Below are 16,002 nucleotides of genomic sequence, written 5' to 3'. Positions count from 1 at the left end.
GTTAAAACTTTTTTTTTAAAAAAAAATGGGTATAGGTTAAATGGGGACACCAAATAGGGTGCCCCGTGCAATTTTTACGATTTTTTCCTTCCTACACAATATTTGAAACTTATTTATCAAAATTGTCTAAGTTTTGTATATTACCTTTGTAGATAATTAAAATTTTGTCAAATTTAAATCCATAAGAAATTTGGATTTTACCACAAATTAAATATATATTGGTCCAATTAAGTAACATGGACTGGTATAATTGGGTTTGTTATTTAAATCCAATTAAATTGATTTAAATAAATGTCCAATATATTATTGGGCTAGCCCGTCAATTGGTCTTCTATCAAATGGGTCGGCCCATAAGCCTCAAGCCCAATAATCTACTAGGGTTTTCTTGGAGACTACTCCACCCCACACCTATATAAAAGGGTCAAAGGAGAAGGCTAAGAGACAAGCAAGTAAGTAGAAGGAAAGACTAAAGAAGCTCTGAAGAATAGCATCAAGGTTTTCATCCATATTTGCAATCGTCGTATGTGGTCAAATTTCAAAGGCGAACTTAAGTCATAGGCGGGCGGCTTCAAATCTTCCGTTCGTGATAACCCAACATCAAATCCTGGTTCGTGACGAGCTTCAAATTGTTCGTGACGTACTACAAATCTGAAATCCGTCAAGTTCAAAATCAAGCTTTCAAGCTCTTGAACCATCATCCTTGAGGAGAAGAATCAGAGGACTATATCTCTTTAGATTTAGAGATATTTTAGAGATTGTAACCTCATCACTTGAAATTGAATATAATATTTGTCGCTATATTTCTTGTCTTGATTATTATTTTCAGGAGCGAAATTTAGTCGTTACAACCTTCTCTAAACAATTTTTCTTACAATTTATATACAATTCATTATTAGTGCCTTAAATTAGGAGATTCTTTGCTTGAAAAAGGGCGTAATTGAAGGGAACGAAGTTCAAATTGTCCTTCCATCGAAATAAGACTACTTTCAGTTGTATGTTACCTATTTTAAGCCATAATTAGCGCAACCCTTCTCTCTCTTCGCCATAATTATCTATTTTAAGAAAAAAAAAATATATGGTACAATAATATACAAATTAAAAATAAATTTAATATAAAATTTAATATAAAATTTGATATTTCTACAATAACATACATACTAAAAATAAATTTCATACAACTAATTATACAGTATACAACTTATTTACAACTTATCTATAACTTTCACACATCATTCTTATCCAATTAAATATATCTACAACATCGTACAATTTAAATACAATTTTATACAAATTTTATACAATATATCTTTTGTATGTATTTTGTATATAGTTTGTATGTGGTGTGTTCTTCGGCTTCTTCTTCGAATTTCAATATGAAAATCCAACTAAATCAAATCTAATCTTCATCAAATACCCTAAAAATTTGAGATATAAACTCCATAGAATATTTTTAATCGTTTGCAATAACACCCAATCCAAACAATTTTTTTTTTTGAAAATCCGAGTTTGAATTGAAAGCTTCGAAACTTTTTAATGGCTGTCAATGGTGGAGAGTCAAATATCTTCAAAATTTATTGATTGGCAATTTCCATTCGAACAATCTAGCCAAATAATTAATATACATCTACTACTAGCCTGCCATCGAAACACCAACAAGAAAAGGGGAAGCCCAGAAAAGTTTCAAATTCCAGTCATGGAAAAATTCAAATCAATAAAAAATTTAAACCCTTTCTTCGCCATTTTTAGAGAAATTATGAGCTTTAGAAGAAAAAACCTTGTAGAATCGGTGTAGAAAGAAAGTTGGTTTTAAAGAGAGAATGAGGAAAATCCTTTAGAAAGATAGGGGTTTATTTGGGTAAGTAAGGAATTATGAGGAATTTTTAGGATTTACTAAATTAAAAATCTACAATCAAGGGATACTCATTTAAAACTAATTTGTATATAATTAATAAATTATATATGACCATATAAGTAAGTTAAAACTTAATTAGGGAGGGCAAATAAGTATCATATATATTATAGGTAGGTAAAAATCTCTATTTTTATTAGCTAAATTTGACATCTCTAACATACAACTAATTAAATTAAGTAACTTAAAGAAAGACAATGCTTGTATTATTATTAGTCGTTTCAATGCGTCCATCTCCTCTGCTATGCACACTGACGGTAAGTTATTAGTACAACAGTCGTACAAATTTGATATAAATTTAATATATCTACAATATCATATTGCTTAAATACAAATTTCATGCAACTGTTTATAATTTTGATAATACAATCTTCAAATGTATATTGTATGCCGTTTGTACGGATTTTATATGTCATTTGTTCTTTTTTCTCTTCGAGTTTTAATATGAAAATTCAGTTAAAATCAACTCTAATTTTCACCAAAAACACTCTCGAAAATAGAGATATAACTCCAAATTATATTTCTTAATCGTTTGCAATAATACTCAATCCAAACAAATAATAATTTTAGAAAACCCAAATTCAAATTCAAACTTTCAAAATTTTATAATTACTATCAATGGCTTGCGGACAACGGTTGATTTGGTGGTGACAGGCAATGACGTGAAATACATTGTCGAATTCCCCGAAGAAGATGAGAAAGAGAAAGAAGTAGAGAAGATTGGAAGAGGAAAAAATACGGCAGAAGAGAGAGATTACAGGGCAATTGGCGGAAGGTGTGGGATCTAGTTACCACATTAACAGGCTACAACCAAGGGATATTCATTTAATACTAATTTGTCTATAATTGATAAATTGTGTATCAAATCGTAATTAAGTTAAAAACTCTCTTGTGGGAGCGGAGCAAATAAGTTTCTAATATAGTATAGCTAGATAAAATTTCTTTTGTATATTTTGACTAACGATTGTAATTATTTTGGTCCGATTAGCCAAATGTGTTAAGACACAAAAAAATTACACGGTATGTCCCCCTAACGGGACTGGTGTTGGCGGAATTGTGTAAGGATAAAATCGGGGGCAATGTCTGCCTCGATTCTTTGATGAGAGAACAAAGGGGAAGCACGGATCCGCAAGGTTATAATCGAGGCCAGAAACACCAGGCATGGTAAAGCAACACACCTTGGACCGAGTATGATTTCTAGACCTCGAAAGACGCGGTGGACGGTTATGCATGACGGATAGGGTGTCGTTTACTCGCCCTCAACCAGATATTACGACACGAATCTCCTTCGGTATCAATTATGTATTAACAACTACCGGGGAAAAAAGATTTTCACCTTTTTAGACGTATACTAGGACAGAAATTCTCCTACTTTATAAAGGAATTTTTTTCTTTAGTCTGACACATTGTAACACGCGATTCAAAGCAATAAAAGTTCATTTCTGTATTCTAGCTACTGTTAAAGGCATTATTCACTTGTTCTTTTCTTCATTCGTGACCGTGCTCGATCTGAGGGTCCAATCGAGGATGAGTTCCACCGTTCAATCTAATATCAAACTTGGCCATCGTATTGCAATTGGTTTGATCATTTATTTTGTATTTAATTCATCTATCTATTATTATTAATTATTCGTATTGAATTAAATCACATATCCTTTAAATCGCATATAAATTTAATTGTTACTCATTTTTGGGGTAAACAGTTTGGCGTCCACCGTGGGGCTAAGGATAATACTGGTGATTTGGTACGAATCTCCATAACACACCCTATTTTACGTTTGTTCTTTGAAATCTTAATTCTAGGTCAACCTAAAAATATCAAACTCTCAGTCTGCTCACTTGAATGTTAACGCTGAGTCAGGCCATCACGATGAAAATAATAATATGGTGCCCAGTAATGATGTGCTTCCTACCGATCCCAACGGGGTTATCCCCGAGCCATTAGAGGGAATCAGAGTCTGGCACCCTGGACTTGGTTCACATCTTTTTCTCCTCTTTCCTCTCTTCTTCTTCTTCTTCTTCTTCTTCTTCTTCTTCTTCTTCTTCTTCTTCTTCTTCTTCTTCTTCTTCTGCGAGGACTTCCTTTTCTTCTTCTTTTTCTCCTCCTTTGCGGCAGCCCCGGGCTGTCCTGAAGCAGAGAGTTCGGTGAGCGAGGACGAATCCTCGTCCTCATCCAGCGACCTGAGCTCGGTGTTTGTAACGATCCGGCCGCTCGTTTCATGAGTTATAGCCCCATTTTTCTCATTTCTGCTTCTTTATGTATTGTTCAGCTATATTTCATCGTATCATATTGGTTGGTGATAAGTATATATTATATATGTTTTTAGGTATATATTATATTAAATAAATAAATATTTTATTTATATATATGGCTTTTTGTTCAATATTTGTACAAATTATTAATATATGTTGCAGGAAAAGAAAAGAAAAAAAAAGAGAAGAAAAAAGAGTGTTCAAGCAGATACAACAAAAAGGCCAAGGATTGCATCCCCAATCCAACGATGTCATCCTCAATTCTAATTAAGGATGTCATCTGTGGAAAGAAGCACGTAGAAGAAATTAATTCAAGAGCTAGAGATGTCATCCCCAATCCAAGGATGACATCCCTTAGAACTTTACGGACGTAATTTCCTATAAATAGGCACGACTTTTCAGTGGAAGGAGAACGATTCTTGTTCAGAGAACACCAACTCTAATTTTGGCTTGTTTTAGTTTTAAAAGTTATTTCTTTTATTGTAGGATAGTATTTTTCTTCTTTATCTTTTCTTCATAATGGAGTAATTTTCTTTGGTTGGGATACTAGATGAAGCTATAAAAGTGTTATAATAATTATCTTAATTTTATTATCATCTTATGTTGAGATTTTATCTTTATCATCTTTATACACCAAGGTATTTGATATTGATTATATCGATATAATTATATTCACTTACCAAAATCTTTATCTTGTTATTTTATTTCTTATTCGGGAGAAGAGAAAGATTTAAACAAGTTTATTGATTTAACCAAGACTAATCGAAAGAGCCTTTTTCTCACTTGGTATACTCAACTAAGATAATTCTTGTTTGATGCCATTACTTTAATTGGTTAACTACACTAATCGAAAGAGGTGTTATTAGTCAACTATTGTTTAGTGTCACTAACTGTCAATAAATTGATAACACTAAGCACGAGCGGTGCTATTTATGTATTATTGTTATGTGGAGTGATTGTCTTAGAAATAGTGGTCATTCTTTAAACAAGGTCTCTGTTTAACTGTTAATCAATTAAATACACTAATCGAAAGAGATGTTATTAATTGGATACTTGTATTTGGTTTGGTTGAATTAGAAATAAGCGATCATTTCATTAAACAGAGAAATAAATAATAAAATTTTGACTTTATTATAATGGTTTTATCTTGCTGATTCACAATATCCCAACCTCTATCTTTTATTATAAAACTATTAAAATATTTATTACTTTTTTTTACTATTTTTTCTATAACTCTCCCTTTACCAATCTGATTCTCTCAAATAGTGATACAGATAATACAAATTTATAGCCTAGGTGATCCCAATCTCTGTGGAGCGATATCTTAAACTTTACTATAATTTGACAGAGTACGAGCAGAAAAATCATTTACTCCTAGAGCTCATCAAATTTTTGGTGCCGTTGCCGAGGATTGGTAAACATCTACTTTAGATTAATTGTCTTACAACTACTTCGAGATTTGTTTTCTTTAGCTTCATGTCTTTTGTTTTCTAGTGCATGAAAAGTACTAGGGAGCAATACCAAAAACCAAAATTTAAAAAAAGGATTCTGAAGGTCAACTCATTACACATACTTTCAAATGAATTTCGATTAACCAAGTAAACTGCTTGTTGAGTTGGTAGAAGAATATTGTCAAAAGGCCATCATATGTGACTATTGTGAAGGCAACCGCCAAAGCTTTGAATGCCAAACAAGAAACATATTCTCCTATGCATATTCTAAGAGAATGAATGACCTTGAACAATTGATTAATAAAATCAGTCAAAGGTCCATTACTTGTGAATATTGTGGTGGAAGTCACTTTACTCATGAATGTCAACCCGGTAATTCCTATTCTTTTGGTTTATCGAATGAACAATCTAATGTTGTTTCTAGTTCTTGCAGGCTTACTGATTCTAGTGAATATGACTGCAATTCGGAGTGCAATCAATATTCACAAACGAATCAAAATATTGAAAGTCAATTACCTCAAGAGGAGAATGTAAACTTGAAAAAAGTTGTCATAATTTCATAGAAAATACCGATGAAAAATATGCACAGAATAATAAAGCCATTACAGATCTAACAATAAAAGTAAATCAATTAGTAGTTATGGCAATCTCCTTGAATTTTTGTGACAGACTTTTAAATGAAACTGCATCTTGTGAGGATGGACCAATTGATTGTAATGACCCGACCGGTCATTTTGAGCTTTTGCACTTCGCTCGCCAGTTATCGGACATGACTAGCCCCATGTAATGTATTGTGACTTATGTAAATTGTCGTTTTTGGTTTTCAAAGTAATCAGAATGGATTTGGAAGAACAGTTCTCAGTTTGAAGCTTAAAATTTGAAAGGTTTGACCAAGTTTTGACTTTTAAGTATTCGACCTCGGATTTGAATTTTTATTATTTGATTATCTCCGTTAGGTGATTTTGGATTTGGGAGCGCGTCCGGAATGTATTTTAGAGGTCCGTGGTAGATTTAAGCTTGAATTGGTGAAATTAGAATTTTGGCATTTTCCAGTTGGTAGCGGAGATTTTGATATAGGGGTCGGAATAGAATTATGGAAATTAGAGTAGGTCCGTTGTATCATTTGGGACGTGTCAGCAAAATTTCAGGTCATTCGGGCGAAGTTTGATAGACTTTTTGATGGAAATCGGAATTCGGAAGTTTTTGGAGTTCTTAGGCTTGAATTCATGGTTGATTTGATGTTTTGATATTGTTTTGAGGGTTCCGAAGGTTGGAAAAAGTTTTAATGATGATATGGGATATGTTGGCATGTTTGGTTGAGGTCCCGAGGGCCTTAGGTGAGTTTTGGGTGGTTAACGGACCAATTCTTGGTTTGGAGAGTTTCAGATTTTGCTGGCTTTCTATTGCAGAGATTTTGTTCATCGCGTTCGCGGGGGTTCATCGCGTTCGCGAAAGGTGTTTTCTGTGATGGTGATTTTGTTCTACGTGCTCACGAAGGAGAGGACGCGAATGCGAAGGTTAAGGCAACATGTGCATCGCGGACGCGAGACTGGGGTCACGTTCGCAAAGAGGAGTGAGGCCGTTGGGGACCCCAGGTCCTTGTTCTATGCGTTCGCGAGATTATTGCCGCGTTCGTGAAAGCCTGGGCTGACAAAGCATCGCGTTCGCGTGGCAGCGTTCGCGAAGAGTAAAGTGGAGAGGCAGTATTATTTGGTCTACACGAACGCGAGAGGGCGTTCGCGTTCGCGAATAAGGAAAGTAATCCTTGGGCAGAATTTTTAAAAGTGGGTTTCGCGATTTTTGGTCTATTTTCTCCATTGTTGAGCGATTTTGAGCTTTTTGAGAAGGATTGAAGAGGGAATCGAAGGGAAACACTTGGAGGTAAGATTTTTGAACTCAGTACTCGATCCTATGTTGATTCTTACTTGCTTAATCATGAAATTAGTGGGATTTAAAGCCTAAAATTTGGGGAATTAGGGCTTGAAATTGGAGAGTGTAAAATGGGGATTTTAGGGGCCATTTGAGGTCCGATTTTGATATTTTTGATATGTATGGACTTGTGGGAGGATAAGGATTCTATTGATGTAATTTTTATCGGATCCTAAGACGTGTGCCCGAGGTCGGGTTTGGCCAATTTTTGAATTCTTGGTGTAAATTGGTTATTTTCGAGTGGGCTTTGTTCCCTTAGCATATTTTGATGGTATGAATATGTTTTTGGTTAGATTTGGAGCATTTGGAGGCCGAGTCGAGAGGCAAAGGCATTGCGGGCTAGAGTTTGGACCAGATTGAGGTAAGTAATGATTGTAAATATAGTCCTGAGGGTATGAAACCCTGGATTTCACATCGTTGTGCTACTTTGAGGTGACACACACGCTGGATGACGAGTGTGGGGTCGTGCACCATTGGAGATTTTGACTTAGTCTGTCCCGTATGACTGTTAAATCACATATTTGATTAAAACTTTTTTGATATCATTGTGTTTTGAAAAGTATTATCATGTTTTGGGCTAAATGCCATATTTGGGCCTTGTGCCAACTGTTTTGGACCCTTAGGGGATTTTTACTACTATTCCTCACTGTTTTGACTTCATATTTGTACTCAGTCATGCTATATTCTACTGTTTTCATAACTCAGCCATATTTACTCCGTTTTGATATTTTAAATGATATTTTGGGCTGAGCATCATGTTTTACTGTTGCTCGAGTGGCTTGAGAGATTTCTGACTGAGTGAGGCCGAGGGCCTGTGTTGTGAGGATATTATGGGATCGGGCAGCAGTGTTGTACTGATTCATGATTATGAGGCCAAGAACCTGATTTGTTACGCCACGAGGTGGCTTGTTATGAGGCCGAGGGCCTGTTTGATTATGCCACGAGATGGTTTGTTATTGCGCTTGGGCTGTAGGAGCCCCTCCAGGAGTCTGTACACCCCCAGTGAGTGTGAGTACCCAGTGTGAATGATATGATGTAGTCCGAGGGGATGTTGTTGTTTCATATTGTTGCCCGAGGGGCTGTTCTTGATCCATGTTTTGCCCGAGGGGATGTTTTTGATTCATGTTATGTCCGAGGGGTAGAGTACGAGTGATTGTGAGGTAGACCGAGGGGCTGGTTCTAATGATATTATGCCCAAGGAGCGGTTTATGATACATGTTTTGCCCGAGGGGCTGTTTACGTTTTCTATCATTTTATTACTCACTGTTTTAATCACTCGTTTGAAACTATTGAAAGTTGTTTTAAAAGGTTTTACTGAAACTGAGCTTGATTCACGAAGTAAATAATTTCTGTACTGTTTTGGAAATGTACTACATTTGTTGTAGAGGTACAACGTGGTTTACGTATTTTCTTACTGCTCTGCTTTCATTTACTTTTATTACTTACTGAGTTGGCATACTCACATTACTCCCTGCACCTTGTGTGTAGATTTAGGTATTTCTGAACCCGATAGCGGGTGCTGATTGTATCAGTGGCAGAGTCATCGGAGTTAGCAAGGTAGCTACCCGACGTTCGCAGCCCTGCTCTTCTCCCTCTTGTCTTTCTTAGATTGTTTTTAGTATATTTTCAGACTCTTCATCGTATTCAGACCTTAGTAGATGCTCGTGACTTGTGACACCCCGATGTCGGGCTTGTATATTTATTCCGCATTGTTCATTTAGACTTACATTATGAGATATTTGATTAATTAAAGGCTTAGAAATGACTTTTATTAAATAATGGTTAATTCGAGAATTGTATCGGCTGACCTAGTTTCACGATAGGCGCCATCACGACCGGATTGGTTTTAGGGTTATGACATTGATAAAAAAATTGAGCTTTGTGAGAAAGAATCTACCACTCATGGTGAATATCCCGATCCAATCGAGAAGACTGACAATAAAGGTTTGGTTGAATATAATTTAATAGGTGATGAGTGCTTACTCCAATTTTATTATTCACATAAACTGATTAATTTGGAAGAAAATGAGAATGAAGAGGTCATCATACACAAAAACAAAATTTCCATGGACCATCATTCTTCAATTGCTTTTGATCATTATGACTTTGTGGATTTTGTTATTGGATACTTTCAGGAAAATTCATGGAATGATCCTCGTGAAAAATGCAGAATGGAGTTAAGGATCACCATGTACTATTATTTGCCCACTCGAAACAAGGCCGACAAAGAGCGGGTGTAAGAAAAAAGAAAATATTTTGTGATGTTTTTGGCCAAATGCGCTCTATCATGAACCCCAAAGAGCGAAAAAGAAAGAGTGATTCAGAATTGGGGTTGGAGTTCACGAGCCTCAGAAAAAAGAAAAAAATAATAATTCAAGGAGCCCCTCTACCTGATCTTGCTTTTATATTACTTGTCATGGGGACATGACAGTATTTAAGTATGGGGGTAGAGGAATATATATTGTGTATGTTTATATTTTTTTAGTATAACTTCTTTTATACATCTCCATGGATTTCTTTATTCAGTTCTTTGCCATGGTCGTAATATTTTGAACTGAACACTTTTTAGAATTTGTAGTACATAACTCGGCTAAAAACTTAATTTTTTTTAGAATGAGATTTTGAAAAATCGGATTTAATTGAGCATCATCCATGTGTTATATGAATATCTTTTCAAGCTCATATTTGTTTATTGCTGATTAAAATTATAATATTTGTTGATCCCAAGTGTATTGTGTTGTCAGGTTATGTTGCCAAGTTCTTCTACTTATTTTAAAATCTAGAACTTGTCTTGAATGTGGTTTGAGGCGAAAGTCTAGGTAGATTTTTGAGTTGAGAAATAAAAGTAGGCCTTCCTTGTTGAACCATTACCTAAATTAACCAGCCAATTATATTTATCCCTTGTCAGCCCCCTTGAGCCTAAATAAATTATCCCTTATTTTTTTGGTAGCCAAACTTTAATCCTTAACCTATTTTTATTATCACATCTATTTTTCACCCTATCTCCTTTTTGGCGATTTAAAAATGCAAAAAACTAAGTGTGATGGAGGTGTAGTGGAAGGAAGAGATAGATGATCATTGGGTTTACTTATCTTTTGAGAATGTTGTCATGTGACTTTAAAAGAAGTAAATTGTTGCTTGTAAAAAAAAGAGGAAAAAATTTTATAGCAACAAAGAGAATTTTGACAACTGCGGAAAAAAAGGGCAAACAAGAAAAATAATGAAAGAGTTTAGAAGGGGAAGACAATAAAAAAAAAAGGGAGGTTAAATTATTTTAGATAGAAGGAAGACAATTATACTTAATTGTTAAAAGCAAGACTTGAGTCACTTTATCCATATGTATCTTACATGTCCTTATACCAACATTACAACCTTATTAAAGCCCTAATGATCTCAACTTAAAAAATCCTACATTAGTGGAGAACCACATGATAGTCAAGCTTATGGAATTTTCAGTAGCTTGAGATACTTTTTTGTTGAGAGTGAGCAAATTTTTCAATGTCCTTCTTTGTTTTGCATTGATATGTTGTGATTTATGGGCATCTCTCTTCATTTGGTGAGACACACTTAGGATTAAAAAATATTATAATTTTGGTTCTCAATAAGTGGACATGAGTATGATTAAAGATTATTTGAACTCGTGGCGTGATCTTGGTTATATTCTTGTTTGCAGAAAATTCTCATAATTTTATTTCAAAAAATTTTAGCCGCTATTTTATTTTGTGTACTTTGCTCGAGGACGAGCAAATATTCATGTAGGGGGGTATTTGATAAGTATATATTATATTAAATAAATAAATACTTTATTTATAAATATGGCTTTTTGTTCAATATTTGTACAAATTATTAATATATGTTGCAGGAAAAGAAAAGAAAAAAAAGAGAAGAAAAAAGAGTGTTCAAGCAGATACAACAAAAAGGCTAAGGATGGCATCCCCAATCCAAGGATGTCATCCTCAATTCTAAGGATGTCATCTGTGGAAAGAAGCACGTTAGAAGAAATTGATTCAAGATCTAGGGATGTCATCCCCAATCCAAGGTTGATATCCCTTAGAACTTTACAGACGTAATTTCCTATAAATAGGCACGACTTTTCAGTGGAAGGAGAACGATTCTTGTTCAGAGAACACTAACACTAATTTTGGCTTGTTTTAGTTTTAAAAGTTATTTATTTTATTGTAGGATAGTATTTTTCTTCTTTATTTTTTCTTCATAATGGAGTAATTTTCTTTGGTTGGAATACTATATGAAGCTATAAAAGTGTTATAATAATTATCTTAATTTTATTATCATCTTATGTTGAAATTTTCTCTTTATCATCTTTATACACCAAGGTATTTGATATTGATTATATTGATATAATTATATTCACTTACCAAAATCTTTATCTTGTTATTTTATTCCTTATTCGGGAGAAGAGAAAGATTTAAACAAGCTTATTGATTTAACCAAGGCTAATCGAAAGAGGCTTTTTCTCACTTGGTATACTCAACTGATAGCTTATATGAGTCCACCAAACTATAAAGTACCTGGTCCTGTATGAGACTGATACGTAAAATGCTGTAAAGGTTGAAAGTAAAGAAGGCAAGAGATTTTTCTACGTGAAAAAATCCCACACAGGGGGATCAAAAAATCACGACCTACTCTTGTAGGCTTTTAACTCAACTAACTTGTAATCTACCTATTACAAGCCACTTTGCAAAAATTCTATTGCAAAGACTTTAAACTAACTTGTGATGCAACCACCACAGTCACTGACTTGTGCTTTCTTCAGAGAACCCTAAAGGACCAACGCATCGGGTCCCTGTTGTGTTCCTCCCTGTGGTTATTGATCCATTTGCTGATTTTCAGGCTTCGAACAGTTCACATGATATGTGTATCCTATGGGACAAGGTTCTCTATCTAGTTCTTCACAACAAGTTTGTTAGATCATCAAAACATAAGAAGACTTAGTTTAAGACATTGGAAACCAATCAATTTCCCCCTTTTTGATGATGACAAACTTAGGCATGGAAAGCATTTGTTTGGGTCAGATTTAACCAGATGAGATACCAGTTCCCCCTTAATCTTAGATTTCCCTCCTTGTCACTTTCAGTTCCACCAGTTCCCCCTTCCTCCTTGTCATTTTTAGTTCCCCCTAAACACCATCCGCTTCTTAGTTCCCCCTCAACACCATCCGATACCTCCCCCTCAATACCATTCGCTTCTTAGTTCCCCTTCAACACCATCCGCTTCTTTTCCCCATTTTGGCATAATTAAAAAGAACAAGTGTGTCAAAGAGCACAAGCAGGTAATAAGCATAAAGAAATCTAACACAGCTAGCTCATGCCACATATGTGCACACAACATGACAAAAAATAGAGGCCAGAGGAGCACAGTTTTGTACGTGCAACGAAAAGGGAGCTGTTTTATTAATATTTACAGTGGACTAAGCAATACAGGAACAATAATAGTTAAGTTCAATATGCCATCACAAAAACAAGTAAACATAAGTAAAACAACAGCCACAGGAAGTTGAAGCAAAAATAGCTTGACACTAGGGAGGATCCTAGGGAACACTAAAAGGAAGGAGGCTTAGAGGAAGAGACAATAATGGTTTTGAGAACCAGGTCTAGTCTAGCATTTGCAGCCAGTTGTTCTTCAAGTAGTTGAGCCCGAAGTCTCTCGTTTTCCTTTCTCAGTCGGGCAACCTCCTCATGTACAAAATCAGGTCCCTTAGCTGTTTGGCTAAGCTGAGTTTCCAGTATAGCATTTCGAGCCCTCGGCCTTCTTATTCCTCATAGGCTACATTTTGAGCGTTTATCAGCTGAGAAATGGTTGAGATGCTTTCACCAACCTTTTCTATACATTCACATTCTTCTAAAGTGGTCTTAGAGAAGCTTTGCTTGCATGTGCCCACTCTGGGGGTTGCTCAAGGGAACCTTATAGAATCTGAACACCTGAGTGAGGAGAAAGCCATAAGGTAACCCATGATTGCCACCTTTAAAATTTGCCACCTTATGCATATGATCTATCATGATTTCTGGCAAATTGATAGGTACAAACTAATCAGGCGCTTCCATCAGGACCAAATCTGACTTTGTAGCAATGGAACGTCTCTCAAAGCGGGGTAAGAGTACTTTATTAACCAGTTCAAAAAGAAGATGGTACTCAGGAAGCAATACCTTCTTATGGACCTGTTCTCCTTGTTGGATGGCTTGCTCTTTCATAATGGCTCTCCAAAATTTTATTCCACAGACATCCTTAACTGAGGACACACCTTCACACAGAATTCTGAGAATCTTTCCCAACATTGAAGCGTCGAGTACAATGTCCACTCCATTTACAAGTGCACAGATATGATCCCCCTCGATAGTGAAGAGAGATGAGTAGAAGATTTGCATTGCATCTTCGTACACCAGAGGCATGCTCCCTTCAAACAAGTGTTCCCAATGTTGAAATTCCACAATCTCCAAAATTTGTCTCATGCCTGCCATCTTCGAGATTGCTAGATCAAAAGTACGTCCCCACAACACTTTTTGAGTTCTTAATTTCTGCTGCCACAAGACACCATCACAGGTCAAGGACCTTGTTGAACCAGGTTCCTTAATGGTTTCCCCTTTTTGTTTGCTAGTTCCTTCTCCAGACTTTCCTTTCCAGCTTACTGCCCCTACCGTATTGTCCTCAGGCATGGATAACTCAGTTTTACTCCATTTAGACTTGCTACTATACTTCACCGATGACCCTTTCTGTTCCTCAACAGTTTCCTTACTTGTCATAGACTGTTGCACTAAGGAACCAGGTTCCCTAGAGGCATTTTTGTCTATCTGATTTACTGATACACTCTTGATGAAATCTTTGGGATTCATTTTCCTCTTTTTCCTTGTCTTGACGCTCCTCTTACTTTTCTGCAATGAAGATTCAGAATTATCTTGTTGTAGTGACCTGGTGATGGGTGATTTGGAGGAAGAATCCAAGAGATTGGAATGAATAGGAGGTACAGGAGTGAGTTTGCATGGAAGTGAACCAGGTTCATCAGAAGGCTTTTCTAAGAATATCTCATGAGCCAAGGACTCAAGGAGTGCTGTGGTTCTTACATCTCCTAGGAATGGAATGCCTTCCCTTGATACTCAGAAGAGAGATAACCTTCTTCATTCATCAGACTCTTTGCAGATATAGCCATAATGTTATGAGCTGCTTCCTTTTCAGGTGACTCCTTGAGAGTCACTGAGTCTAACATGGAGGTGTTCAGGTACTGGTTAGGATCATCCTTAGGGGCTTCTGATATTTGAGTAGTAAGACCTCCTGTGTAGTCTTTGATGAGATCGTAGGATTGACTAGACATAGGTTTCTCAAAATAGTGGTGTACAGGGTTTATCAGAAATGGAAACACTATAGGGGTGGAAGAGGAACCAGAAGTGTGTAAGGTGGTAGAAGGCGTGAAACAATAATGTTTTGGGAATGATTTCAATGATGATGATGAAGTGGGAGCATTGTTAATGGCGGGGGAATGAGAAGACTATTTGATCGCCATTAAATGAGTACTTAGTAGACGAGTAGAGAAAGAAAGAGATAGATGGGAAGAGGATCCTAGCTGTACATGGAAGATGAAGGTTCATGACTTGCGGTGAGAGAGAAAGAAAGTTTTATTGGAAGGAGAACTAATGATGAGTGGAGAGCGAAATAGGTTTTGAATAGTTCTGAAAATGACGGTAGGTTTGTGGGGAAGTGTTACCATGCAGAGGGGATGAAGGGATTTGACGGACAAAACATGACACAGACATTGAAAAGTCGGATGATGTGGCAGCTGAATTACAGCTATTTATATTAATTTTTTTTTGTTTAGGAAGGGAATGCAAAATTTAAGCAGATTACTACTAACCTAAGATACAGGAACCTGATGCCAGAGCAATCTTTTGAACAAGGTTTTAGCAGCCCCCCTCTTGCAGTTCATAACTGTACCTTTAGCTTCTATGATCGACATGCGTATTTACCGCAACAGTATTGATGTGAGCTAGGCTTGGTCAGAAAATAGCTGTCTTTACCTGGTGCTATCTTACATAGCCAACTGATGGAGGATCAGGTTCTTCATTTGGCCCTTGTAACTCCATCTTCATTTTTGATTGATCCAGAGTTCTCTACTCGAGGCTTTGATGTAGATGTCTGGAATTTTGTCTTCTGTTTCTTCAATATGCTTGATCTTCTTCCCTTTTTTTGATTTGAAGACCTTCTTCAGTTGTTGATGAAGCCATTTGAGTTCTGCTTCATTTTTTTCCCAAGGGATGAGGCATGCATCATGACAAGAGAATTGTTTCAAAATTGTTTTTCTTTTCCATAGAAAAACCTGCATAGATAACATTTGCATACCCCGATAGGATTAACAAAACTGTCACCTGAGGGCTAACACAGGACCAGGTCTTGAGTTCCTCTAAGGTATTTCAACTCCTTTATGGACACCTTCTATTTAGGAGTGAAGAGATA

This window comes from Nicotiana tabacum, chromosome 18, assembly GCF_000715075.1.
Source record: "Nicotiana tabacum cultivar K326 chromosome 18, ASM71507v2, whole genome shotgun sequence".
NCBI lineage: Eukaryota > Viridiplantae > Streptophyta > Magnoliopsida > Solanales > Solanaceae > Nicotiana > Nicotiana tabacum.
This window is presented reverse-complemented; position numbering follows the sequence as displayed.